The sequence below is a fragment of the Bacillus rossius genome, chromosome 2, assembly GCF_032445375.1.
Source record: "Bacillus rossius redtenbacheri isolate Brsri chromosome 2, Brsri_v3, whole genome shotgun sequence".
NCBI lineage: Eukaryota > Metazoa > Arthropoda > Insecta > Phasmatodea > Bacillidae > Bacillus > Bacillus rossius.
This window is the reverse complement of record NC_086331.1, coordinates 48,756,449-48,781,575: the sequence shown is the minus strand read 5'-3', so window position 1 is coordinate 48,781,575 and position 25,127 is coordinate 48,756,449.

Sequence of the window (25,127 nt, the reverse complement as noted above, 5' to 3'; positions counted from 1 at the left end):
AAAAAAATAGAAGCACCATCAACAAAAAAAGGAAGCACATTTGGAAGCACCTTCATAAAAGGAAAAACAATAGGAAGCACCGACTACGAAAAGGCAGCACATTTGGAAGCACCGACAACGAAAAGGCAACACATTTGGCAGCACCGACAACGAAAAGGCAGCACATTTGGCAGCACCGACAACGAAAAGGCAGCACATTTGTAAGCACCGACTACGAAAAGGCAGCACATTTGGAAGCAACGACAACGAAAAGGCAGCACATTTGGCAGCACCGACAACGAAAAGGCAGCACATTTGGCAGCACCGACAACGAAAAGGCAGCACATTTGGAAGCACCGACTACGAAAAGGCAGCACATTTGGAAGCACCGACAACGAAAAGGCAGCACATTTCGCAGCACCGACAACGAAAAGACAGCACATTTGGAAGCATCGACTACGAAAAGGCAGCACATTTGGAAGCACCGACAACGAAACGGCAGCACATTTGGCAGCACCGACAACGAAAAGGCAGCACATTTGGAAGCACCGACTACGAAAAGGCAGCACATTGACGTGTCCCGGCAGCAGCGTCGGGTGATGGAGTGGCCTGAGGTGGGGCGACAGGCCCCACTGGTAGGTTGGCAGCTGCTCCTTGACGCACAGATATTGGTCTAACCTGCCCTCTTGCTTGGCATGAGCGAAGATAGGGGAGAAGGGGGTAGTAACAGGAGCCTAGAGCGAAATCCCCGAAGGGCCGCTCCAAGGGGGGGGGGGGGGGGAAAGGAGTCTAGAGCGTAATCCCGAAGGCCGCTCCAGGGGAAGAAGGATGCTAGAGCGTAATCCCGAAGGCCGCTCCAGCAAAGGATTCCAGAGCGTAATCCCGAAGGCCGCTCCGGAGGAAGAGGAGAGAGAGAGAGAGAGAGAGAGAGAGAGAGAGTAGGGAGAGGAGAGGAGAGCAGTAAATAAACACCAATTCAATAATACTGCTGCATTTCCCCAGATTTCTCTGGGGTAAGGATCTCTGGCTAGGCACATTTCGACGTAGCTTAAATACAGCTCCTTCAGACATTGGTCACTGACAAAGCGACAATCTTTCCCCAATACAGGAAAACAGGCCATCCTGTGCCCTCCCCAGTAATTCACACACTAGGATATTATTTACTTATAACATATATAGCACTGACACACATTTTATATTATACAGTCATTAATAAATCCATATGCACTGCTATAACCGTTCAAAAGATGCGTGCTGCCATCTATGATATGTAAACGGCACCACTCGTAGCCTATATCCCACGGCTGGTGTAGAGAAGCCTGTTGGGATACGGCTTTCTTGGCGAAGCGGCCATGTTGGTTGCAGAGAGAGGCCGAGGACAAATATAGGACACAACAATTCGCCCCCTCCCTCTGTGGCCTCGGCCTGGATCGTTGCACCTGCCAGAGGTCAGTAACCTGGGCTTCAGTCCCAGGGCTGACCTCCCTACACTGGCCACTGCACTATGCGGAGGCTAGTCGGTAGCGGGCCGGTCTGACCAGCCAGTCCCGTGGTCTGAGGATTCTGGAGGCACAATCTTGTCCTTTGAGGAGGGACTAGCAGGTTCCTGGGGTTGCGGGGTATTGTTGACAGATCTGTTTTCTGTCTCCATGGCTGCAGGTGAATCTTGTTCTGGGGAATCCATAATCCTCGGTCTTGTAAGGACTCCCTATTCCAGTTGCACCCTGCTTTTAAGGAGGCATCGCTCAACGGCTGTCTCCACGACTGCATGGTTGATTTCCCCTTTGGGGTTCCTCCTTTCTGACGCCATTGAAAACCACTGCCTGAGTTATTTTGGCTCAGCTTGGTTGTGGCCGAGCGTGGGGAAGGAGTTTCTTGGGGTCGCTGGTCTCCTTGCGTCAACACAACCATAGGTTGGTCTCTGTGTTGTTCAGTGCAGATTCCAGGATAAGGGTTAACACCACTTTGATTAGGGGCGTTCGGATCACCCATTCCTTTGGTGCCCCAGTTAAGAGTTCGGCGGGACGTTCGTCCGAAGTGTATAGTTTTATCTTCGAAGTCCAATGTCGCCTGCTGCTGGGTGAGCCAATCTTGGCCCAACACGAGTTATTCTCGAAGGTCCTTCGCGACCAGACATGGGATCTCCATCTCCACATCGGCTATGCAGCATTGTACCACAGCATTGCCCAGTAAGGTCATGGTGGATCCCTGGGTGGCAAGCTGGGCCATTTGGGGTTGGGACTTAATAGGGGTCCCTGTTCTCTGCACAATACTCTCGTGCACAAAATTAGTGGTGGCAGCTGAGTCGATAAGAGCCTGAATGGGCTGTGAGTCCACTTGAACCTTGACTCTTGGCAGTTCTTGTTGTGGGTGGTGCTGTACGCACATAAGGCTCGGGGTCGGTCTACTTTCGAGCCGAGCTTGGGAGTTGAGGTTTTCTACCTTCGGTGTAGGGGTAGGGCTCGTTGGCACCACTCTTTCCCTCCAGGGGTCTACTGTGTTGAGGCTGTTCCTTTCAGACTGTTGGCAGCGGAGCACCGGGCAGTCTTGATGAAAGTGCTGTTCAGGACAGTGCCAACACTTAGGCAATCTTTTGTTGGGGGTAGCATATTCCTGTACCGGGGTTGGTGGTGACCACGGTTTGCTGGTTACAGTGCCCCTAGTTTCGAGACAGTCTCGCTGCACGGTAGGGGCTCGAACCATAAGTTCGGATAAATTCTCTGGAGGTGGATGCCGCAGAAATGCCCGAAGGTTGGGCCGCACCAGCTCCAACAAGGTAGGAAGAAATTCATTTGGGTCTCTCCCTGGGTGTAGCCTCTTATAAAGTTTTCTTTTCTGTAGTAAGAAACTTTCGACATCCTCTCCTTCCTTTTGTTTGGTACCATATAATTGGGCAGTAAGATTTGCCAATCTTGATTGGTTTCCAAACTGGTTCAGGAAGCTCCCTGTGAACTCTTCCCAGGTGTCATACAGCCCTTCATGGTTATTCCACCATCTAGAGGCTTCCCCAAGTAGTAATGGACCTATCTGGTCCACCCATTCGGTGGGGTGGATTGCATGTGCCCGTAGGGTTTGCTCCCATTGGTGTACAGCTTGCACAGGGTCCTCATGATCCTGACCTCTAAAGGGCCGAGGTACACTTGCAGATATTGTACTTGAAGGTAAAGTGGGATTCACTCTACACTGGGCGCAGGTAAACGACATCCCAGCAAGGTCCAGTGGTGTATCTTCCCAACCTAGACAGGCGAGATGGTAGTCGCGCTGACAGGCCTGGCAGGTGACGAGGACTAGGGCTGTCCCAGGGCAGTTCGGCGCAAAGCAGCGCCGGGGAGCTGGAACTGTTGGCTTCTTCTCTACCAGAAGTTGTCTGCAGGGCTGGCATATGTGGATATACGCCTGTTCAATGACTTGTTCCACGATACCAAGGCATTGTAGGTGAAACTGGGCATTGCAGCATACACAGGGAATGCTGGGTCCATCCGGTACACTGCAACGGGGTGCTGCACAGGATCCAGAAGACATCCTTCAGTTGGGTTGGGCGCCACCAGGTGTTTTCTGCACTCCTGGAAGTGGGTGTTGCTCTGGCTGTGATGAGAAGCTCTAGCGGTGGTAGGTGGTCCTCAGCCTATCTAGACTGACACAGGCCCCACGTTGGGCGCCAAATTGACGTGTCCCAGCAGCAGCGTCGGGTGATGGAGTGGCCTGAGGTGGGGCGACAGGCCCCACTGGTAGGTTGGCAGCTGCTCCTTGACGCACAGATATTGGTCTAACCTGCCCTCTTGCTTGGCATGAGCGAAGATAGGGGAGAAGTGGGTAGTAACAGGAGCCTAAAGCGAAATCCCCGAAGGGCAGCTCCAAGGGGGGGGGGGAAAGGAGTCTAGAGCGTAATCCCGAAGGCCGCTCCAGGGGAAGAAGGATGCTAGAGCGTAATCCCGAAGGCCGCTCCAGCAAACGATTCCAAAGCGTAATCCCGAAGGCCACTCCGGAGGAAGAGGAGAGAGAGAGAGAGAGAGAGAGAGAGAGTAGTGAGAGGAGAGGAGAGCAGTAAATAAACACCAATTCAATAATACTGCTACATTTCCCCAGATTTCTCTGGGGTAAGGATCTCTGGCTAGGCACATTTCGACGTAGCTTAAATACAGCTCCTTCAGACATTGGTCACTGACAAAGCGACAATCTTTCCCCAATACAGGAAAACAGGCCATCCTGTGCCCTCCCCAGTAATTCACACACTAGGATATTATTTACTTATAACATATATAGCACTGACACACATTTAATATTATACAGTCATTAATAAATCCATATGCACTGCTATAACCGTTCAAAAGATGCGTGCTGCCATCTATGATATGTAAACGGCACCACTCGTAGCCTATATCCCACGGCTGGTGTAGAGAAGCCTGTTGGGATACGGCTTTCTTGGCGAAGCGGCCATGTTGGTTGCAGAGAGAGGCCGAGGACAAATATAGGACACAACAACATTTGGCAGCACCGACAACGAAAAGGCAGCACATTTGGAAGCACCGACAACGAAAAGGCAGCACATTTGGAAGCACCGACAACGAAAAGGCAGCACATTTGGAAGCACCGACAACGAAAAGGCAGCACATTTGGAAGCACCATCATCGAAAAGGCAGAACATTTGGAAGCTCCATCAACAAAAAAAAAAAGGCAAAAAGAAAGCACAAGTTACGAGATCTAAGTCTTAGTTATAAATCAGAATACAAGAAATAAAAACATTAAATTCTTATAATTTAAATTATTTATTTTATTGCTTTACATTATACAAATGCAAGTAAAACAAGCCATTATTGTATGTAGCCAGCATTCCTCAGTTCCTTGAGTATGAAGGATATTTCTTTGATGCACGAATAGTTTCCTGCACAAAGCGAACCATGTAGAAATCTTAGCCGGTCAACCAATATGTTTGGATCTTTCCATGATGTGTAATCATTCTCTTCTACCACCATCTTCCTTGCACCTTTATAATAAATATTAAGATCTCTGGTGTCTTCCGTTTTACCACCAACCTCAGGGTAACTTTCATGTTTGAGACGGTGATCATCACAAGATTGATCAGATTTATTTAATATATCACGTCGTTTCCACCGTTTCGGTCTCAGGACACCGCCACATTCTTCGATCTTGGCAGCTTTAGGTGCTTCATCATAGTCTATGTCTTTGTCAACAGTGTCAGAGTCACTGTAACAATCACCGTAGAAGGAATCGTCTTCACCCAATTTACCGTAATAATTCGATGTTGATGATGTTGAAGTGTCTTCATCGTCTTTATGCTTCCTTTTTAGGAGTCCATCGTTTTTACAAAGTAGGAAAGATCTACTTGAATTCGGCTGGAATATATTCTCACTTTTCACGTTAAGGATTCTTCCATTGTATTCATTCTTCCGTAAATCATCAACCTCCTTCAATTTAAGTTGTTTGTCGAGATCGGAAGAGCCAAGAAAATTATTGTCGTAATGCGATCACTCTTCCTTAGGCTAGCAGATTCATCGTTGTCCTCTAGCTTGTACGCAGGCTTGGCGCTACAAGTTCTGCCATGTCTTTTTAGGCTCTCTCTCCGCGTAAACGACTTGCTACATCGAACACAACTTATCATATTGCGCAGTGGATTTTTAACACAGCCATTCTTCTCGTGTTGTCTTTTATTCTTTCTCAAGATAAACTCTTTATTGCAAAACTTACACCTATGTTCTTTCGATACAGCGTCAGATCCCAAATCGGAATTCATATTAGTTACTGAGACTAATGCAAGATACCAATTGAGTGTTTTAAATTAGATCCAATACTTAAATAGAAATTTTTTCATATTTCATCAGCGAGAATTAATATATCTCATGCAAAAGTACTTTATGCATGTAGTTCTGCTTTTCAACAACAGATGTCGCCACATGTTGCTTGCAGGTAAATAATATTTAGTTCTTTTATGCGGGATGCGGGATGCTCACTAACGATCGCAAAAGAAGGATGGCTTCGCTAGACTCCAAGGAAAAGGAAGTTCGTCTTGCATGTTGGTGCTCCACAGATGTCTCATGGCGTAATATTAATTTGACTGAGTTATGATATTTGTAATTCCACCTGATAAAAATATTGCAAGTTTTGATTTAGTAGCAGAAATTATCGAATTAAATGTAACTCCAAATAAAATGACATGTCTCATTAGACAAAAAAAATCCATGCAGAGAGCGGTTTCTCAGAATAGTCAGAAACACTTGAAGAAACCACAGGAATGATTGCAAGAACACGGGAAAAACCATCAAAATATTGACAAGAATAATCAGGAGCACACGGAGAAAACCATCATAATATTGACCAGATTAATCAGAAGTACTCGGAGAAAACCACCACATGTTTTCTTTGATATCATAAAATTTCAGGAAAAAATATTTAAAAATAAAAATAAATTAATAAAAAAGTTAAAAAAAATAAAATAAATGCATAAATTTCTGGCTTGTACAAGAACTCTATCTTTGCTCAACAATGATAAGTTTACAAGCTAGCAGAAACTGTTTATGCATTTATTTTATTTATTTTTATTTTTTTATTAATTTATTTTTATTTTTAAATATTTTTTCCTGTAATTTTATGATATCAAAGAAAACATGTGGTGGTTTTCTCCGAGTACTTCTGATTAATCTGGTCAATATTATGATGGTTTTCTCCGTGTGCTCCTGATTATTCTTGCCAATATTATGATGGTTTTCTCCGTGTGCTCCTGATTATTCTTGTCAATATTTTGATGGTTTTTCCCGTGTTCTTGCAATCATTCCTGTGGTTTCTTCAAGTGTTTCTGACTATTCTGAGAAACCGCTCTCTGCATGGATTTTTTTTGTCTAATGAGATTTCTTCAATTGTTTCTGACTATTCTGAGAAACCGCTCTCTGCATGGATTTTTTTTTGTCTAATGAGACATGTCATTTTATTTGGAGTTACATTTAATTCGATAATTTCTGCTACTAAATCAAAACTTGCAATATTTTTATCACTTGGAATTAACAAATATCATTACTCAGTCAAATTAATATTACGCCATGAGACATCTGTGGAGCACCAACATGCAAGACGAACTTCCTTTTCCTTGGAGTCTAGCGAAGCCATCCTTCTTTTGCGATCTTTAGTGAGCATCCCGCATCCCGCATAAAAGAACTAAATATTATTTACCTGCAAGCAACATGTGGCGACATCTGTTGTTGAAAAGCAGAACTACATGCATAAAGAACTTTTGCATGAGATATATTAATTCTCGCTGATGAAATATGAAAAAATTTCTATTTAAGTATTGGATCTAATTTAAAACACTCAATTGGTATCTTGCATTAGTCTTAGTAACTAATATGAATTCCGATTTGGGATCTGACGCTGTATCGAAAGAACATAGGTGTAAGTTTTGCAGTAAAGAGTTTATCTTGAGAAAGAATAAAAGACAACACGAGAAGAATGACTGTGTTAAAAATCCACTGCGCAATATGATAAGTTGTGTTCGATGTAGCAAGTCGTTTACGCGGAGAGAGAGCCTAAAAAGACATGGCAGAACTTGTAGCGCCATACCTGCGTATAAGCTAGAGGACAGCGATGATTCTACTAGCCTAAGGAAGAGTGATCTGCATTACGACAATAATTTTCTTGGCTCTTCCGATCTCGACAAAGAACTTAAATTGATGGAGGTTGATGATTCATGGAAGAATGAATACAATGGAAGAATCCTTAACGTGAAAAGTGAGAATATATTCCAGCCGAATTCAAGTAGATCTTTCCTACTTTGTAAAAATAATGGACTCCTAAAAAGGAAGCATAAAGACGATGAAGACACTTCAACATCATCAACGTCGAATTATTACGGTAAATTGGGTGATGACGATTCCTTCTACGGTGATTGTTACAGTGACTCTGAGGCTGTTGACAAAGACATAGACTATGATGAAGCACCTAAAGCTGCCAAGATCGAAGAACGTGGCGGTGTCCTGAGACCAAAACGGTGGAAACGACGTGATATATTAAATAAATCTGATCAATCTTGTGATGATCACCGTCTCAAACATGAAAGTTACCCTGAGGTTGGTGGTAAAACGGAAGACACCAGAGATCTTAATATTTATTATAAAGGTGCAAGGAAGATGGTGGTAGAAAAGAATGATTACACATCATGGAAAGATCCAAACATATTGGTTGACCGGCTAAGATTTCTACATGGTTCGCTTTGTGCAGGAAACTATTCGTGCATCAAAGAAATATCCTTAATACTCAAGGATCTGAGGAACGCTTGCTACATACAATAATGGCTTGTTTTACTTGCATTTGTATAATGTAAAGCAATAAAATATATAATTTAAATTATAAGAATTTAATGTTTTTATTTCTTGTATTCTGATTTATAACTAAGACTTAGATCTCGTAACTTGTGCTTTCTTTTTGCCTTTTTTTTTGTTGATGGAGCTTCCAAATGTTCTGCCTTTTCGATGATGCTGCTTCCAAATGTGCTGCCTTTTCGTTGTCGGAGCTTCCAAATGTGCTGCCTTTTCGTTGTCGGTGCTTCCAATTGTGCTGCCTTTTCGTAGTCGGTGCTTCCAAATGTGCTGCCTTTTCGTTGTCGGTGCTGCCAAATGTGCTGCCTTTTCGTAGTCGGTGCTTCCAAATGTGCTGCCTTTTCGTTGTCGGTGCTGCCAAATGTGCTGCCTTTTCGTTGTTTGTGCTTCCAAATGTGCTGCCTTTTCGTAGTCGATGCTTCCAAATGTGCTGTCTTTTCGTTGTCGGTGCTGCGAAATGTGCTGCCTTTTCGTTGTCGGTGCTGCCAAATGTGCTGCCTTTTCGTTGTCGGTGCTTCCAAATGTGCTGCCTTTTCGTAGTCGGTGCTTCCTATTGTTTTTCCTTTTTTGAAGGTGCTTCCAATTGTGCTTCCTTTTTTGTTGATGGTGCTTCTATTTTTTTAATGTTGTTTTGACTCTAGTATTTTAGTAAATAGTTCTTGATTTGACTAGCGTATTATTCAAACCGGTTAATGTATATAAACGAGTCCTAGACATCAGGACGCTCAGTTTGTTACTGCCGTCGACGGTGTACGGATCACCTAGTTTGTTTCTTCTGTTGCATAAGTCGTGTAATTGCCTGTTCTTGAGTCTTCGATGGCATCTTTACCGACTTTAACGTCGTACTCGATGGAGGATGTACCATCGACTACGGGAACCATGACGTCGGCGCCGACGATGTTGGAGCAGATCCCGTTGGCAACGCCTCTGACAACACTGGAGGAGACTTCGATATGTGCTGTTCCACCATCAGCTGAAGTTTCATCAGCATTGAATACTTCAATTAATGAAGAGCGTACTTCGCATCAGTGCAAATACTGTGGTGCGTCATTTACTATCACCTCAAATGCTCGCAGACATGAAAGAAGCGGTTGTTCTAATAATGTTCAAAGAATACAATTTCAGTGCAATAAGTGCAATAAACTAATTTCACGTCTCGATAGCTGACATCGTCATTATAAAAAAAGCTCCGAGACGTATAATGAACATGGTTATTGATTTGACTCATGTGTTGTACCGGCTAATGAGACTATATAATTGCTATGAACTTCAGTCCGTCTCTGGCTGTGGTGATGAACGGATCGGATAGACATTTAAAGTCATGTAAAAGGCTTAGTCCGTACAATAAGAAGACTGTTTGAATCGAGGAATCCAAAAGGCTTTGGTAATTTGTCATTGTTTTTTTTGTACTTGTAGTAGTGTATTGAATTTATGTAATAAATTTTTTTTAAAAAAACTTGTGGTGTTTTTATTTTCTCAAACCTAACACTTTTTTATTTTTTTTTTAATTAAAGTTGTTTTGTATCGGCCAGGGATCTAACCAAGGACCTTAGTCGATCCAATCAATCATTATATGGATTACAAATTTATTTAATGAATTTTGGATTTTTTCCCGCTTTTCTAGCATTAAAATTATGCATTTCCAATATGGTGGTCTTGATGTCTGATAGGATGGTGGTCGTAGAGGATTTAGAGTCTCTTTACGAATGTTGAACATGGTTTATTGAAATTATTATTTTTTACATAAAATTAAACATTATTGCAACGATCGGGTATCGAACCGAGGACGGGAATCGATCGAATCAATATGTAAATTAATGAGTGATTTATTTAATGAATTTTGGAACTTTTCCCGAATTTCTAGCTAAATAATTACGGATTTTCAAGATGGCGTCCAAATTTCAAGATGGCGGACACCTTAGTAATAAATGATTACTGCACTCTAGCGGGTAAGAATTAAACTAACATGACGTCAGCGCACTCTTGCCGACGATGCATTGATGATGGCTTCAAGCATCGAAGACAAGATGGCGGACATGACGTCATACTAGGTGACGATATATATACTTTGAAAAAAAGTGGTGGGAGTCATTCTGCCTGCGTCCACTGTGAGGGAAGTATCGGTCGCCATTTTTAATTTTTTTTTGCACCCATCGGGTTCGAACCGAGGCCTCCGAACTCCGTGTCGTAAAAGTTTATTTTTCATAAATATTTTATTAAAATTTTATTAAATGATTTTTTTTTTAAAATTTTAAAAAAATTTCATTAAAATCGGATAATAAATAAAAAAGTTATAGATGGCGGGCGTAACGAAAATTGCAACGGTGACGTCATCATTCAAAATGGCGGAAAACACATCACCGGAATTTTCGAGAACACACAATTACATCATACAAAATGGCGGATCCAAGATGGCGGATCCATAATGGTCGCCGGGGTCAAGTTCAAGGTCAAAGGTCAAGGTCACAACCATCCAAGATGGCCGCCGTGACGTCACAATCCAATATGGTGGACCGGCTCCCGGCTCCACAGCCAGAAGCCAGTGCCAGTATGCCCATTCAAATACTACTATTCAGTTTACATAGTTTAGTTTACTATTCTTTTTATAAATATACATTTACTAGATAATGCCCGGCATGCGTTGCAATGCAACAATTTTTTTTTTTGTAATTTTTTAAACGTATACTAAGCATCTCTCTTTATCTCTCTAATTCTCTATCTCTCTATTTATATCTCTATTACTCTCTCTATCTTTCTATTTATATTGTCGCGGGTTGAAATTTTGCAGGGTTGTTGAAATCAAATTTAGGGACTTTACTGACGGGACTCTGGGCTGGCTGCTCTGTTCACTCGTCAGCGCAAGTGGCGTGACCAAGTAATTGGGGCACGGGGCCGGCGCGGCGCGCTGCGGGCTTGCAGAATTTTGTTTGTTTGTTTGGCCGCACGCTGGCGCAGCCACGGGCCGCAGTTACTGGGGCGCGCTGTCGTAACAAGCCGCGCGGTGTGGCCTGCACATTGGGGTAGAGGGGGGGTAGTCTTCCCAGATGTTCTAGTTAGTTGTTTAGTAAATTTGACTTCAATAACGAGCTTTTGTTATGGTAGGCGCGGCAGGGCGCGCGAATTTAAGCGCAAGTGATTGGTGACTCGGGGCTCACTCAGGCGGAGGCTATGCGTCTCACCTGTGGTCACGAGTTGTTAGTTCGTTCGTGATGTAGGAATTCAGGCTCACTCAGGCGGAGGCTATGCGTCTCACCTGTGGTCACGAGTTGTTAGTTCGTTCGTGATGTAGGAATTCAAGCTTTCGGGCGGAAGCTATGGTCGACGCCAGAGGCCACGAGTCGTTTAATTTAAGTTAGGTCATAATGTAGTCGTCAAGCTTTCGGGCGGAGGCTATGGCCCTCGTCAGGGGTCACGCGTCATAGTTTTTAAAATGTAATGTTCGTTCGGGATTTCAAGGGCAGGAGAGGCCCCTACGTTATTTTTTTAAAGTAATCGATCAAGAAAGGCTTTTCGGAAAATGTGAGTATGGACTTATCTTTGTTTTAATTTTAAGTATTAATTATGATTTGAGGTATTCGGAAGGACTAGGGAAGTGTTTAGTGAAGTTCTCTCATTCTCTCTCTTGTAAGGTCGTTCAATCGTTAAGGAAGTAAAGAGATTATTGTTTTAAATTGTAATCCCGCTATTTAAATGTTCTTTAAAATGATGTTGAGTATTTGACTTTAAGAATAAAATAATTTTAATTAAGTATTATGTTATTTTGCAAAATCTCCTTAGTTCAGCTCTCACCAGACATCCTGTACGGGATGACGAACCTATGATCCTAGGTACAGTAAAGTATTTTATGAAGTTAAGACTAGTTGATGCCAAGCGAGTTGTTTCTATGTAAAGAGCTACGATTCTCTCCCCCCTCTGAAGGTGGATCGTGACAGAAATGGTAGAGTTCGCCGGATAGGTTCTATTTCTGGAGAGAGAGAGAGGTAGATTTTTATGTTTATTATTAAGTTAGTTTCAGCTTCTGATAGCAGGTTATTAAGAGTTTACTTGAGGAGAGGATTACGGAATTTTAGTCTATAGTGGAGGAAGTCTTTGAGATTTTTTTTTTGACGTAACAGATGTTTATTTGAGGATACTTGTAAGGATAAAGTTTATAGTGATAAGTTGTTTTAAGTCGTTGAATTTATTGTAGATTTATATCGGGGATTATTACGTGAGGAGAATACGTTATAAGTTAAATGCTTATTAGAGATAATGCAAGTGGTTTAATTTAATTGAAGTTCATTTTAAGATTGTAGGTTAAGAGAATTATAATTTAAAATAAAGTTTTTTGTCGTAAATAGGAATTATTTTCAAGAGAAGTTTGTTTTGTTTTCGTGCGCGTAGGAGACGAGACGTACGAATTAAATCAGTCGAGGGAAGGATAAACGTTAGAAAGGAATTAAAGAGAAAACGAGAGTTTATGTAAAAGAGAGTTATAGAATTTATAGTGATGTTTTGTTTTAATTAGAAAAATGTTGAGAGTTGTTTCAGAACGACACGTCAGTGGACGTGGCAGAGTGAACACGTGACGGGGAGGTGCTGAGACCTAGCGGAGAACGGAGGAACCGCAAGCGAGGGTTGGCGCACCTGATGGAATTCGGTGACGTCACGGGCTCATACGGAGACGTGGACAGGCCGTGACCTTGTTTTGATCAGCTGTACGGTAACTTAGCGATAAGAAAATAGACTATTGGTTAAATAAATTTAAATTTAAGTGTGTTTTAGGAGAAGAGGAACTTTCAGTATGTAAGTAATTTAATTTAAGAAGTGTATGATGTATAGGCTAGAAGTGTTTCGTTGTAAGTTGTTTATGTTTTTGTTAGTTAAATTCTACCTCGGTTTTAAAAATATTTTTTTGGGATTTGTAAACATTATTAAGGAGGTACACTATAAAATCGATAAGCATTAAGAAAACTGGGAAGGCTAGATTTTGTGTGTAGAGGGAATTTACTCCAAAAGAACAGAGAGACAAAATTAATGTTTTCATTAGGGCGAGGGACCCTAAGGTGAGGCGTTGTGTCCCTGGGAAGAAAGGGAATTGTAGCGCAGACCATAGGAGATGGGCTGACTACGGAATTAAGGGTCAGGAGAATCCTGAGAGTTGTGAGTAGTTTGGGGCAGGAGTTCCCCATGGTAGTACCGAAGTGGCTATCCTGTATGGGATAGGGTACCATTTCAATGAAGTTTGTTGGTGGGGTTAGAGCCCCCTGTGTAGTGGGCCTATAGCAGATAGGCACTACAGTGAAATTTTTGGTTATTTTGTGAGGTAAATTCCCTGGAGGTTAAGTAAGATTGGATTCAGTTAGGAAGGAGGGAAATGAGAAACATTGCTGTAGAGAGTTAGTGTACTTGCCTAATGTGAAATTGAATTTTACTAAATTAATTTAGGAGAAAGTTTTGTTCGGTAAATAAATAATAATGGAAGATAGCTAGATAATTAATTAATTTTTTTTGAGTAAGGTGTATTAAGTAATGAAATAAAATAAGGTGAAGTAATTTGAATAATTGGGGAGGAGTTTCTTTAAGAGTTTAGATAATTGTTTTTGAATTTATTGAGATATTCAGCCAGTGAAGTTTGAGTGTGAGAGATACAGTGAGATTTTAAGGAAATCGGTTGTTTATTAATTAGGACAAATGAGATTTTATGATTAAGAGTCAGTAAGCATAGTTAAAATTTACGACATGATATTTGTTGACAGTTTACAGTTATTAAGGAGAAAACAGAGTAATCTATTTATTTTTATTTTAATGGTTTGAAGATAAGATTATGAATTTTTTTTTGGAAGTTTCTTTGGCATGTTGGAATAATTTTTTTTGATTTTTAGAATTTACAGAGAAAATTTAATTGATTTACATTAGTTTGGAAGTATGGAGGTTTAGTGTTCGATTAGCCCTAACTTGATGGTCGGATCCCAAAAGAATGCCGTAAAACCGATAGCCAATTGAGAGGAATGCGGTAGGCGCTTGTGTAGAGAGGGGTTGTGGGAAAACTCCTTGGGACTGATGGCAGATCAGGGGCCCTAAATAGTGTGTGATGCTGTAAAACCAGTGCAGGGAAAGCCTGGTATGCTTAAATTTTTGGGCACAGGTTAGGTAAACCTGGGGTTCCATGGGATTTAGTCATGTTAGCTGCTGTGAGACATTAAGATTTCCAGGCTCCATAGTAAATTCAATGTAAATTTTTGTTTTCTTAAAATAATAAATTTGTTTTTAATTTTTTTGAGATATTTGATTTGGAACAGTGAATACAGACCCCGAGGAATAAGAGTTGTCATGCTGTGAGAGGAGAAGGTGGTAGGCCTAAAAGGGTACAGGCACCACAGAGGTTATTTGTATTGCATAATTTAAATATAAGGAAACTTGAGAATTTGAAATTTTGTTGTTGGTTTGTACACCCATAAGAAGAGTATAGGCAGAATTTTTATTGTTATGAGATGTCTAATTTAATTGAAAAGAAGAAAGTTTAAAGATGCAAGGTAACATTATTATTGTAATAATTGAAAGAGATTAAGAGGTAGAGAGAAATAGGCAGTTTTTGTTTGTAAGTACTAAAGTTTACATATAGAAATTTAGTAACTAAGAATGAATAATAAGTTAAGTCTAGTGTAAAAGTTTTTTTTAAGTTTGTTAAGTTAAGAGTCACAAGTAAATTTTTTTTTAGAGAGAATGTCTTTGATAGGAAGTATTAGAAACTTATGGGAATTTTAGGGTAACATAAATAATGTAGGTAATGAATAATAAATAGATGGTAGGTCTTAAGTTAGGATTAACATTTGAAGCAGAATTTAATTAAGAAGAAGGAAAATAAATAGGCCTAATGAAAAGAACAAAAAAGGATTTTATGGTAAAGCATTTTTTTTAAGTAATAAACAATGAATAATAATGTTGTTTCAGGGTAATGTGTACTAATAATACAATTTTTTTTTTAGGACCAAAGAACAGGAATTATGTAATTTAAATTAACATGTATTTTTGAAACTGTTACAGATTCCTTAAGATGAGCTGAGCAGCAGTCCAGTTTACAAGATGACAAGAGTTCGAGAGACAAGATACAAGATCACTGAAACAAGAGCCAAGACTGAAGATTCAAGAGAAGAGAAAGCTGGCAGCCATGGACTTACAAGTGGAGATTAATAAGGTCATGTAAAGTTTTATTTTTTTTTATGGAAGACAGTAACTGGAGTTTTTTTTTGTTATAAACATTATTTACAGAACTTTTTAGGTTATAGTAATGTAATGGAACTAGTGAGTTGTGGTAGCTGTCAAAAAGAACTAATACCTTAAGTTTAATTTTTAAAGTTAATTTTCTTAATTTACAGAGGGATTAGTAGTTTTTTTTAAACCTTATTTAGGTTGGAATTTAAATACAATAGCTTATTATAAATGTGTACGAACAGTTCAAGTTCACAGTACTGATAGGTAGGTCAGATGATCTTATTGATTTTGATGATTTGTTGTTTTGAGTTGATTTTTAAGTGTTGTGAATTAGACAATGAAATAGTTCTGAAAACTTAAATTATTTCAAGCTAAGAAATAGTAAAGTTAATTGTAACTCAAAGGACACCAGAATTTAATTTTTTTTTTGAATTAGTAATGTTTGAAAATTTTATACTTTACAAGAAAGGTTATAAACAAACAGATCGGATGGAACAAGGATGCAGTAAATCACAATTTCATTTAGAATTATTGATTAGCTTTTGAGGTTATGAAGTAAAAGTAATTATAGTTTAAAAGTTTGAATAAAAAAAAAATGTTTTTTTTTATTTGTTTGAAATAGAAAGTTTAAAAGTTAATTAGTCATGATCTAGGTGGGTGATGGGGTGGGAATTGGCCACTCTTTTTCCCTATAACCTCCCTAACATGGCCTTCTATTACAACTAACAGAAATAAAGAAGAAGAAAAATGAAGAATTATTAGTTAGAATGTTTCTTTCATGAAGATACCTGATGAACTTTTACTGTTTGGAAGAATAGAAGCAAGATTAATCAGATGTTTTACTCAGAAGAAGAAGAAGAAGAAGATAGAGCAGTTTTATGACTCGACAAGCCAGAGATTGGTGTTTCCCCTCTGCGCTTCTATTGACTACGTTGTTTACTCTCATGGGATAGCTGGTTCGGCACCATGGAGAGAGATTGGTGGGCATTGTGGTTGCCCCCAGAAGAAAAGAAGAGTAGAAGAGGTTATGGGTGGGTCATGTGAACTGACCTTCAACCCAGTTACTTCGTGGGGACTATTTGCTGTATAGAGAAGATCAAGACTCAAGAGTTAGGGAAAATCATTGGAGGTCATGTTTCCCTTCCTTAAGTTTTTCCTATCAAATTATTTGCCTGATTAGATTATGCTAAGGGTGGGATACTTTATGTTAGCAGTTGAATTAATTAATTTTATTTTTTTGTGTGTTTGCATCCTTGCCCATCGATTGCAGTTTAGTAGTTAGTTTTGTATTTGTCAGGCGTGATGGTAATGCCTGTTGATGATGTTTCAGAATTGTAATCTGTTCGTGATGAGGATGGCACAACTCCGAAGCAGATGTGGGGAGAAGTTGTGAGCTGCCCTGGAAGCCAGTCCAGTAGCTGTTGGAGTTGAGTGGTGTTTGCTGATGGCCAGCCCAGGGAGCTACTCTTCTCGACAACACTGACTTCGAGGAGTTGCACCAACCTTCACGAGATAAGAGTTTAATTAATTGAAACACTGTAAGGACACTTAATTTTTTTTGAAGAACGAAAGAAGTATGGTATTAAACGGAAACCGAAAAAAAAAAATAATAATAATTATCAAGAATTTGCACATTGTTTAACGAATACTGAGAAACTAAGAACAGTAATTTAATTTGTAAAGAGAGCTTCACTAACAGAACAATTTTTTTAGAATTGAGAACTCGAGCCTCTGAAGGTTCCTGTGAGAACAAACCAGATAAAAGTTTTACATTTAATTTTATGAATACTTGTTGTTTTAAAATAAATCTTATGCAGAATCTAGATGTATGTTCAGACAGCAAGGAACTAAGAAAATTATTATTTTTGTGAAATGAGGAATTTATAGTTATGGTTTAATGGAAAAAGACAATTTGTAATTTTGAGGTAGCTCGATGGGGCTCGAGCTCTGTGAGGGGAGGGTTATGTCGCGGGTTGAAATTTTGCAGGGTTGTTGAAATCAAATTTAGGGACTTTACTGACGGGACTCTGGGCTGGCTGCTCTGTTCACTCGTCAGCGCAAGTGGCGTGACCAAGTAATTGGGGCACGGGGCCGGCGCGGCGCGCTGCGGGCTTGCAGAATTTTGTTTGTTTGTTTGGCCGCACGCTGGCGCAGCCACGGGCCGCAGTTACTGGGGCGCGCTGTCGTAACAAGCCGCGCGGTGTGGCCTGCACATTGGGGTAGAGGGGGGGTAGTCTTCCCAGATGTTCTAGTTAGTTGTTTAGTAAATTTGACTTCAATAACGAGCTTTTGTTATGGTAGGCGCGGCAGGGCGCGCGAATTTAAGCGCAAGTGATTGGTGACTCGGGGCTCACTCAGGCGGAGGCTATGCGTCTCACCTGTGGTCACGAGTTGTTAGTTCGTTCGTGATGTAGGAATTCAGGCTCACTCAGGCGGAGGCTATGCGTCTCACCTGTGGTCACGAGTTGTTAGTTCGTTCGTGATGTAGGAATTCAAGCTTTCGGGCGGAAGCTATGGTCGACGCCAGAGGCCACGAGTCGTTTAATTTAAGTTAGGTCATAATGTAGTCGTCAAGCTTTCGGGCGGAGGCTATGGCCCTCGTCAGGGGTCACGCGTCATAGTTTTTAAAATGTAATGTTCGTTCGGGATTTCAAGGGCAGGAGAGGCCCCTACGTTATTTTTTTAAAGTAATCGATCAAGAAAGGCTTTTCGGAAAATGTGAGTATGGACTTATCTTTGTTTTAATTTTAAGTATTAATTATGATTTGAGGTATTCGGAAGGACTAGGGAAGTGTTTAGTGAAGTTCTCTCATTCTCTCTCTTGTAAGGTCGTTCAATCGTTAAGGAAGTAAAGAGATTATTGTTTTAAATTGTAATCCCGCTATTTAAATGTTCTTTAAAATGATGTTGAGTATTTGACTTTAAGAATAAAATAATTTTAATTAAGTATTATGTTATTTTGCAAAATCTCCTTAGTTCAGCTCTCACCAGACATCCTGTACGGGATGACGAACCTATGATCCTAGGTACAGTAAAGTATTTTATGAAGTTAAGACTAGTTGATGCCAAGCGAGTTGTTTCTATGTAAAGAGCTACGATTCTCTCCCCCCTCTGAAGGTGGATCGTGACAATATCTCTATCTCTCTATATATCTTTTTAGCGGACCCGACAGACATTGTCCTGCCCAAATGTACTTTTTGTGAGATATTGATATGGCGGTAAGTATTTCTACGCTGGACATTTTGTATCTTCTCATTATACATACCCCTCCTCTTGGGCACGCCACTGCCGTTACCAAAAACCTTTCCCATGGTTACGCAGAAGGCAACAACAATGCAAAAGCCTGTTGCCATGGAGGCTAATTATTAACAATGCTTAGTTTTTTTTTGCTTTTAAAGCGTGTATTCTTAGTTTTTCTTAACTCAGAATCGAGATAAAATATCCAATTATGAATCTAAACCATCCTCGAATCCCCGTGAACTCACACACAAAATTTCATCAAAATCGCGTACAAACAGATACAGAAAAAGTACTGTTTTATTATAGTAAGATAGATAGATAATTCTTACATGTTCGCATCCATGCAGTATACCTATGAAAAATCAGCATGCATAGCCCCACACCTATAACTATACGTATCTGCTGCCCACGACTTTTTCCGCATGGAATTTTGTATTATCTTGCACCATTTAGAAATTTAAACATTATAACATAACAGTTGATACAGTTGTAGTAGTTTTATTATGTTCACAAATGATAATTTTTCTCACCTCTATTTCAGTCTTTGCAATAAAAATATGTTACTACCTAAATTTTGAGTAAATATGTTTCTACTTTCAAATGTAATGACGGGAAGACACTTCATAAAATGTCTTTGTAAACCACATTTACTCTTTTTTCAGTCTCGAGCTAGAATGTAAAGATTGTCTGCATTACTGACCCGCGAGCAAGCTACATACATTTCATAGAGAGAGAGAGTGAGAGAAAGACACCTATTGAATGTCTATCTAACTAATTTTTTTATGAGAGCATATTTTCATTAAATAAATCATGAAATCATTCAACGATAAAAGCTGTTTATTTAATTAAGCGGACGGGTTCGCTCCAAGGAGAAAATTGACGCGGCGAGACCTCGTGGACATAGAGAAATGACACACACTCACTATTTGTGTGGCTATGAAACATGATTTTTTTCTGCAATTTAAATTGTAATATACAAAAAGGGTATTGAAAATTTAAACAAATATGGCGACACTATAAACTGTCAGGATCTTTATTTTTTTCTTACTCTCTACTTAGTTCCTTACAATAGCAAAACGTAATGGCTTCTAATAATGAGTTGCAATTTTTGCTTTTAAAGTATGTTTTTTTTTAGTTTTTATTAACTCAGAATCGAGATAAAATATTCAATTGTGAATCTAAACCATCCTCACTATTTGTGTGGCTATGAAACATGATTTATTTTCTGCAATTTAAATTGTAATATACAAAAAGGGTATTGAAAATTGAAACAAATATGGCGACGCTATAAACTGTCAGGATCTTTATTTTTTTCTTACTCTCTACTTAGTTCCTTACAATAGCAAAACTTAATGGCTTCTAATAATGCGTTGCAATTTTTGCTTTTAAAGCGTGTTTTTTTTTTAGTTTTTCTTAACTCAGAATCGAGATAAAATATCCAATTGTGAATCTAAACCATCCTCGAATCCCCGTGAACTCACACACCAAATTTCATCAAAATCGGTCCAGCCGTCTAGGTGGAGTTCAGTGACATACACACGCACACAAGAAATATATATATATATATATATATATATATATATATATAATATAATGATATATTTCCGGCTGTGTGTATGTGAATAAACTCCTCCTAAATGGCTGGACAGATTTCGATGAAATTTTTTGCGTGTGTTTAAGTGGGTCTCTAGATGGTTTGGATTCACAATTGGACCCGGTAGGTAACGCTGTGATCGAGTTCCAGAATGAAAACTCTTTATTTTCGGATCTTTTATACTTATTTTTTTATTTTTTGCATATGAGAACCAAAATTTCACATCTCCACCACCACCCAATATTTCTTAACTACAAGATATGATAATATAAAGAATAATTGATCGTTAAAACTTCTGTAAAGTATTATACATAGTTTTCTTTCTGTCACTTGCGTCGTAGCTTGGCGTTGTTTAGACATTTCAATTTCTGTTCTCTTTGTTTCCATGTTCCATGTAGGTATCACAATTGCGTGCATATTGAATGTATTATTCATGGACAAAACACATTAAAATTACATTTTAAATCATACATGAAATGTAATTTAAAGCGGAACCTTACACATTTGCACAATGTATGTTTTTAAGTGAATATCTTACATGATATTCCAAGAATTTAAATTTTATACAATTGTGCATTTAATGACAATCAATCAAACATGCAACCTTTTATTTTCAGTGCTTATATGTGTCGATGATTCTATAAAATTTACGGAGTGTTAAACAGCGCATCGAAAATAAACATTTGAGTTAGCTCAACAAATTATAACATCCAAAAAAATTCAAATATAAGAACCTTATATTTATATGTCGTGTGTTTATTAAGCAACTGATCTGAGCCACTTCACTGCCTTGCGTTCGAATATGTGCCGGAAACAGGCTATTCGTCACATGCCCTAATTGTCATCGAAAATATAGAAAAATAATGCCAACACTGTAATGCATTTAAATACAAAGGTGAATCGGCCAGTCGTTGCTGCGCACCACCATTCGCCACCAGAACCATCGATAACTTTATTGGCTGGAGCCACATCTCAATGAAAATTGTTTTCGCGTAAAATTCGTTAATTCAATTCTTGCTTCCAAATGACATCATTTAGAGCAACATAAATCGTTCAGAATGAGGATGGTCGTAATTTTGAATCGACATTTAAGATTAAGGACTAAGTGTATCAAAAAATTGGTTATTTGTTCTCAATGCCTGATGGCCATCCAAAGGTTTCGCAAATCTACTTCAGGGCGATGAGGAGGAACAAATAAACACACGCTGCCAATACAACCACATCGAGCAGATGGACGAGTGAGAAATAGTGGCGAATTTGGAAATGTTGCGTGTTCAAGGGTTGGCTACCATCAGGTTTGTTCGTTCCTCAGAGATATACTAAAAATATTGTTCATCAAATCGCATTAAGATACAAAAAACCTTATTCCTGTTAATATTATGACTAAACACAAATTTAAATTTTTTTTGTCATTAACAAAAAAAAAATAAATGCCATAAAAATTATTTAAGTTTTTCTATCTTGCTATTATTTAAGACAGATTTAAGTTTGTACTCAACTAGGGGCGTAACCAGGGGGGGGGGTTAAGGGGTTCTAACCCCCTCCCCTTAGCCCTATTATTTTTTTCTTAACTGAAAGCAGGTTACCTAAAAGCCTGGGTGTCTTACTGCTATCACCGGCCACTGCACTGGAGGGGAAGAGTAAGCGAGCCCTACCGATTCTCCTTCCCTTCCCCTAACACTGTCGCGAGCAGAAGCTATAAGGTTGTGACGCCGTGACGGGTCCCAAGCTTTCAAATATCTTACACCTACTGTATTTAACCAGCGCAATAATTATAAGCAGGTGTTGACTGGGCTTCTAAAAGTGTAAGGATCGCTGTGTGTGTATAGAATTGAGACGACGACATGGTGTCATGTAACTCTTCAAGCTAAAGCTAATTGTTTCCAGGAATAGATCAGTTCTGCCGAAACCCAATCATTTTGACGTGACAACGTCTAATAAATCGATGAACGCCGGCTGCACGCACGAAAGTGTCCCGTTACACTGTGTCCCGTTACGCTCATTGTACGCTTGCGCCGAATCTATCTCTCTTCCACTCGATTGGAACAACCATCGATTTGACATTTTCGAGGCACATTTAACTTGAAACACTCTCATTTGTTTCCTACTTTTCCTATCATCGTCCTATCATTAACAGAATAACACATATTGGAAGAAGTTAAATAGCAAATATGTATAAAAATAGTTAAAATAATCTCTTCGTTAAAGTAATAAACATATTCGAATTAATGAGTGCAAATAAAAGAACATTTATCAATTAAATTGTAGATTTCATTTCACTCCTTCTTTGTATCCATACAAAATAGTGATAATTCAATTTTATTCATAAAAGTAGGGGAAAGTTGCATTAATCGCACTAGTGCGTAAATCGCACCACTGCTAGTTTAAAGAAACTGGATGACTCGAAGTGACATCTGGTGGCAACTCTAGTACCTAGGAGCATAATCGATGTGTGCACAGTAATATAGAACCCACCAGAAGTTTCAGTCGTCCATGGCAAGCGAAATAATTTTCTCGTGTGTTGTGGTATAAGATTCTGACGGAAGACAATAGTCTATTTAGACATTACCAAGGTTGTTTATAGAATAATTTAATACTGTTCGGATTCCTTGAAATGTCAGTTATTCAGTTGTATTGTTACATTGCGAATATCTTATTTTAGTTGAGGTTAGAACTGCTGTTTGTTGTAGCAGGGAAAGTTGCATAAATCGCACTATGTAAACATGCCTTAAATCGCACCTGGTGCGATTTAGGACACTAATAATAATTTTATGTTAATTCCACTATCGGGATGTTTGTTCAATTCAGATATAGGAATGTCTAAGCGCGAATACGGAAGATGGAGGGCAGAAGACATGGCACAAGCTGTAGAAGATTACAAGGAGGGTAAATTAGGTTTGAATGCATGTGCTAGACAGTACAATGTGCCAAAGCGCACACTTTTAAAACATGTCAGGGGTGAAGTTAAAAGAGGTGTAGGCCTATGTAATCGTACCCAACCGATAAATGGCCGACATACTGACCTCCCACCAGATGTTGAGACAGAATTAGAGCAACACATTTTGAAACTGGAAGAACATATGTTCGGGCTATTGACGTCGTCCCAAGTGCTCCTCCAGCTCGCTGAGGCCATTATTGCTCGTTGCTGCTTTAGGCTTGCGTGTGCACCGGCGCCCGTGCGCAAAAGTGTAACAAAGGTTTTGTTTATGTAATTAGGTGAGGGTGTAAATATCTATTTGTCTTGTTGTGTACCTGTAGATGTGTTTCCCGGGCGACTGAGTCGCGTCTCCCTGCCTGTGACCATGTGGCTCCACGCACTCGCACACGAAGGGAAGAGGGGGGAATTCATTTGCGCGCGGCAAGGGGGGAGGCCGCTGAGACGTCGCGGAGCGTGGGTCGAGTCAGTCGCCTGAGTGGCATGAGAGAGTGCGGTCGCGAAGTTGTGAGTGAGAGTCGAACGGACACTGTCAGTCGTGTCACCATTGTCACGTCACCGTCATTCGCGTTGTCAGTCACGTCACCGTCATTCACGTCACTGTCGTTCGCGTCGGCAGTTACGTCATAGTCTTTCGTGTCATCGTCATTCGCGTCACTGTCAGTCACATCACCGTCAGTCACGTCACAGTCGTTCGCGTTGGCAGTTACATCACAGTCTTTCGTGTCATCGTCATTCGCGTCACTGTCAGTCACGTCACCGTCAGTCACGTCACCGTCAGTCACGTCACCATCAGTCATGTCACCGTCGTTCGCGTCGGCAGTTACATCAGTCTTTCGTGTCATCGTCATTCGCGTCACTGCCAGTCACGCCACCGTCATTCATGCCACTGTCAGTCGCGTCACTGTCGTGTCACCGCCAGTCAGGTCACTGGTAGTGTGTCGCGCTCAAAGTGCGTGGAGCCGGGCCTCGCCCCGATGGACTGTCACAGAGGGGAGCCGTGACAGCCCATGTACAGTGTGTGACGTGTGCATTAAACCAAGCTTAACGTCATAAACTCTTTTATTTCACCCGAGTTAGGGTAGTTCCCTTGCCACGTGGCACGTACCCTCTCTACCGGAGCAGCTGGGCAGCGACTCCGAACCACGGGAACGGCCCTAACGTCGACACTATGTATAACTGACGTTAGGAAACTTGCTTTCAAATTGCAGAAAAATATTGCTTACCTCACTGTTTTAATAAGGGACAAGAAATGGCAGGTAAAAAATGGTTTTACCAGTTCATGAAGAGGCATCCACGTCTCAGTCTGCGACAGCCTGAGTGCACTTCAATGGCCCGAGTAAAGGGATTCAACAAAGAGAATGTGAATGGATTTTTTGATCTGTTGGAAAAGGTAGTAGACAGTAATGAAATTGATGCATTAAGAATGTTCAATGTTGATGAATCTGGATTTTCCACCGTCCAAAAACGGGCAGGAAAAGTTATACGTAGGAAGGGAAAACACCAGATTGGTGCTGTGTCTAGCGGTGAAAGAGGGGTGAATACCTCTATTGTATGTTGCACAAGCGCCTCTGGAATATTTGTTCCACCGATGATCATTTTCAAACGACAGCGCAACAGTCCATTGCTGCAAGCTGGTGCTCCTCCTGGAAGTCTAGTTGAAGTTTCTGAAAGTGGTTACATCAATTCAGAACTATTCGTTAAGTGGCTGGAACATTTTGTCCAACACATTAAACCTTCTCTTGAGAACAAAGTTGTACTTGTGATGGATGGCCACAGCACACATTCAAAAAATCTTGAAGCGATAGAACTTGCTAGAAAGAGTGGTGTTATCATGCTACAGCTACCAGGACATACTACC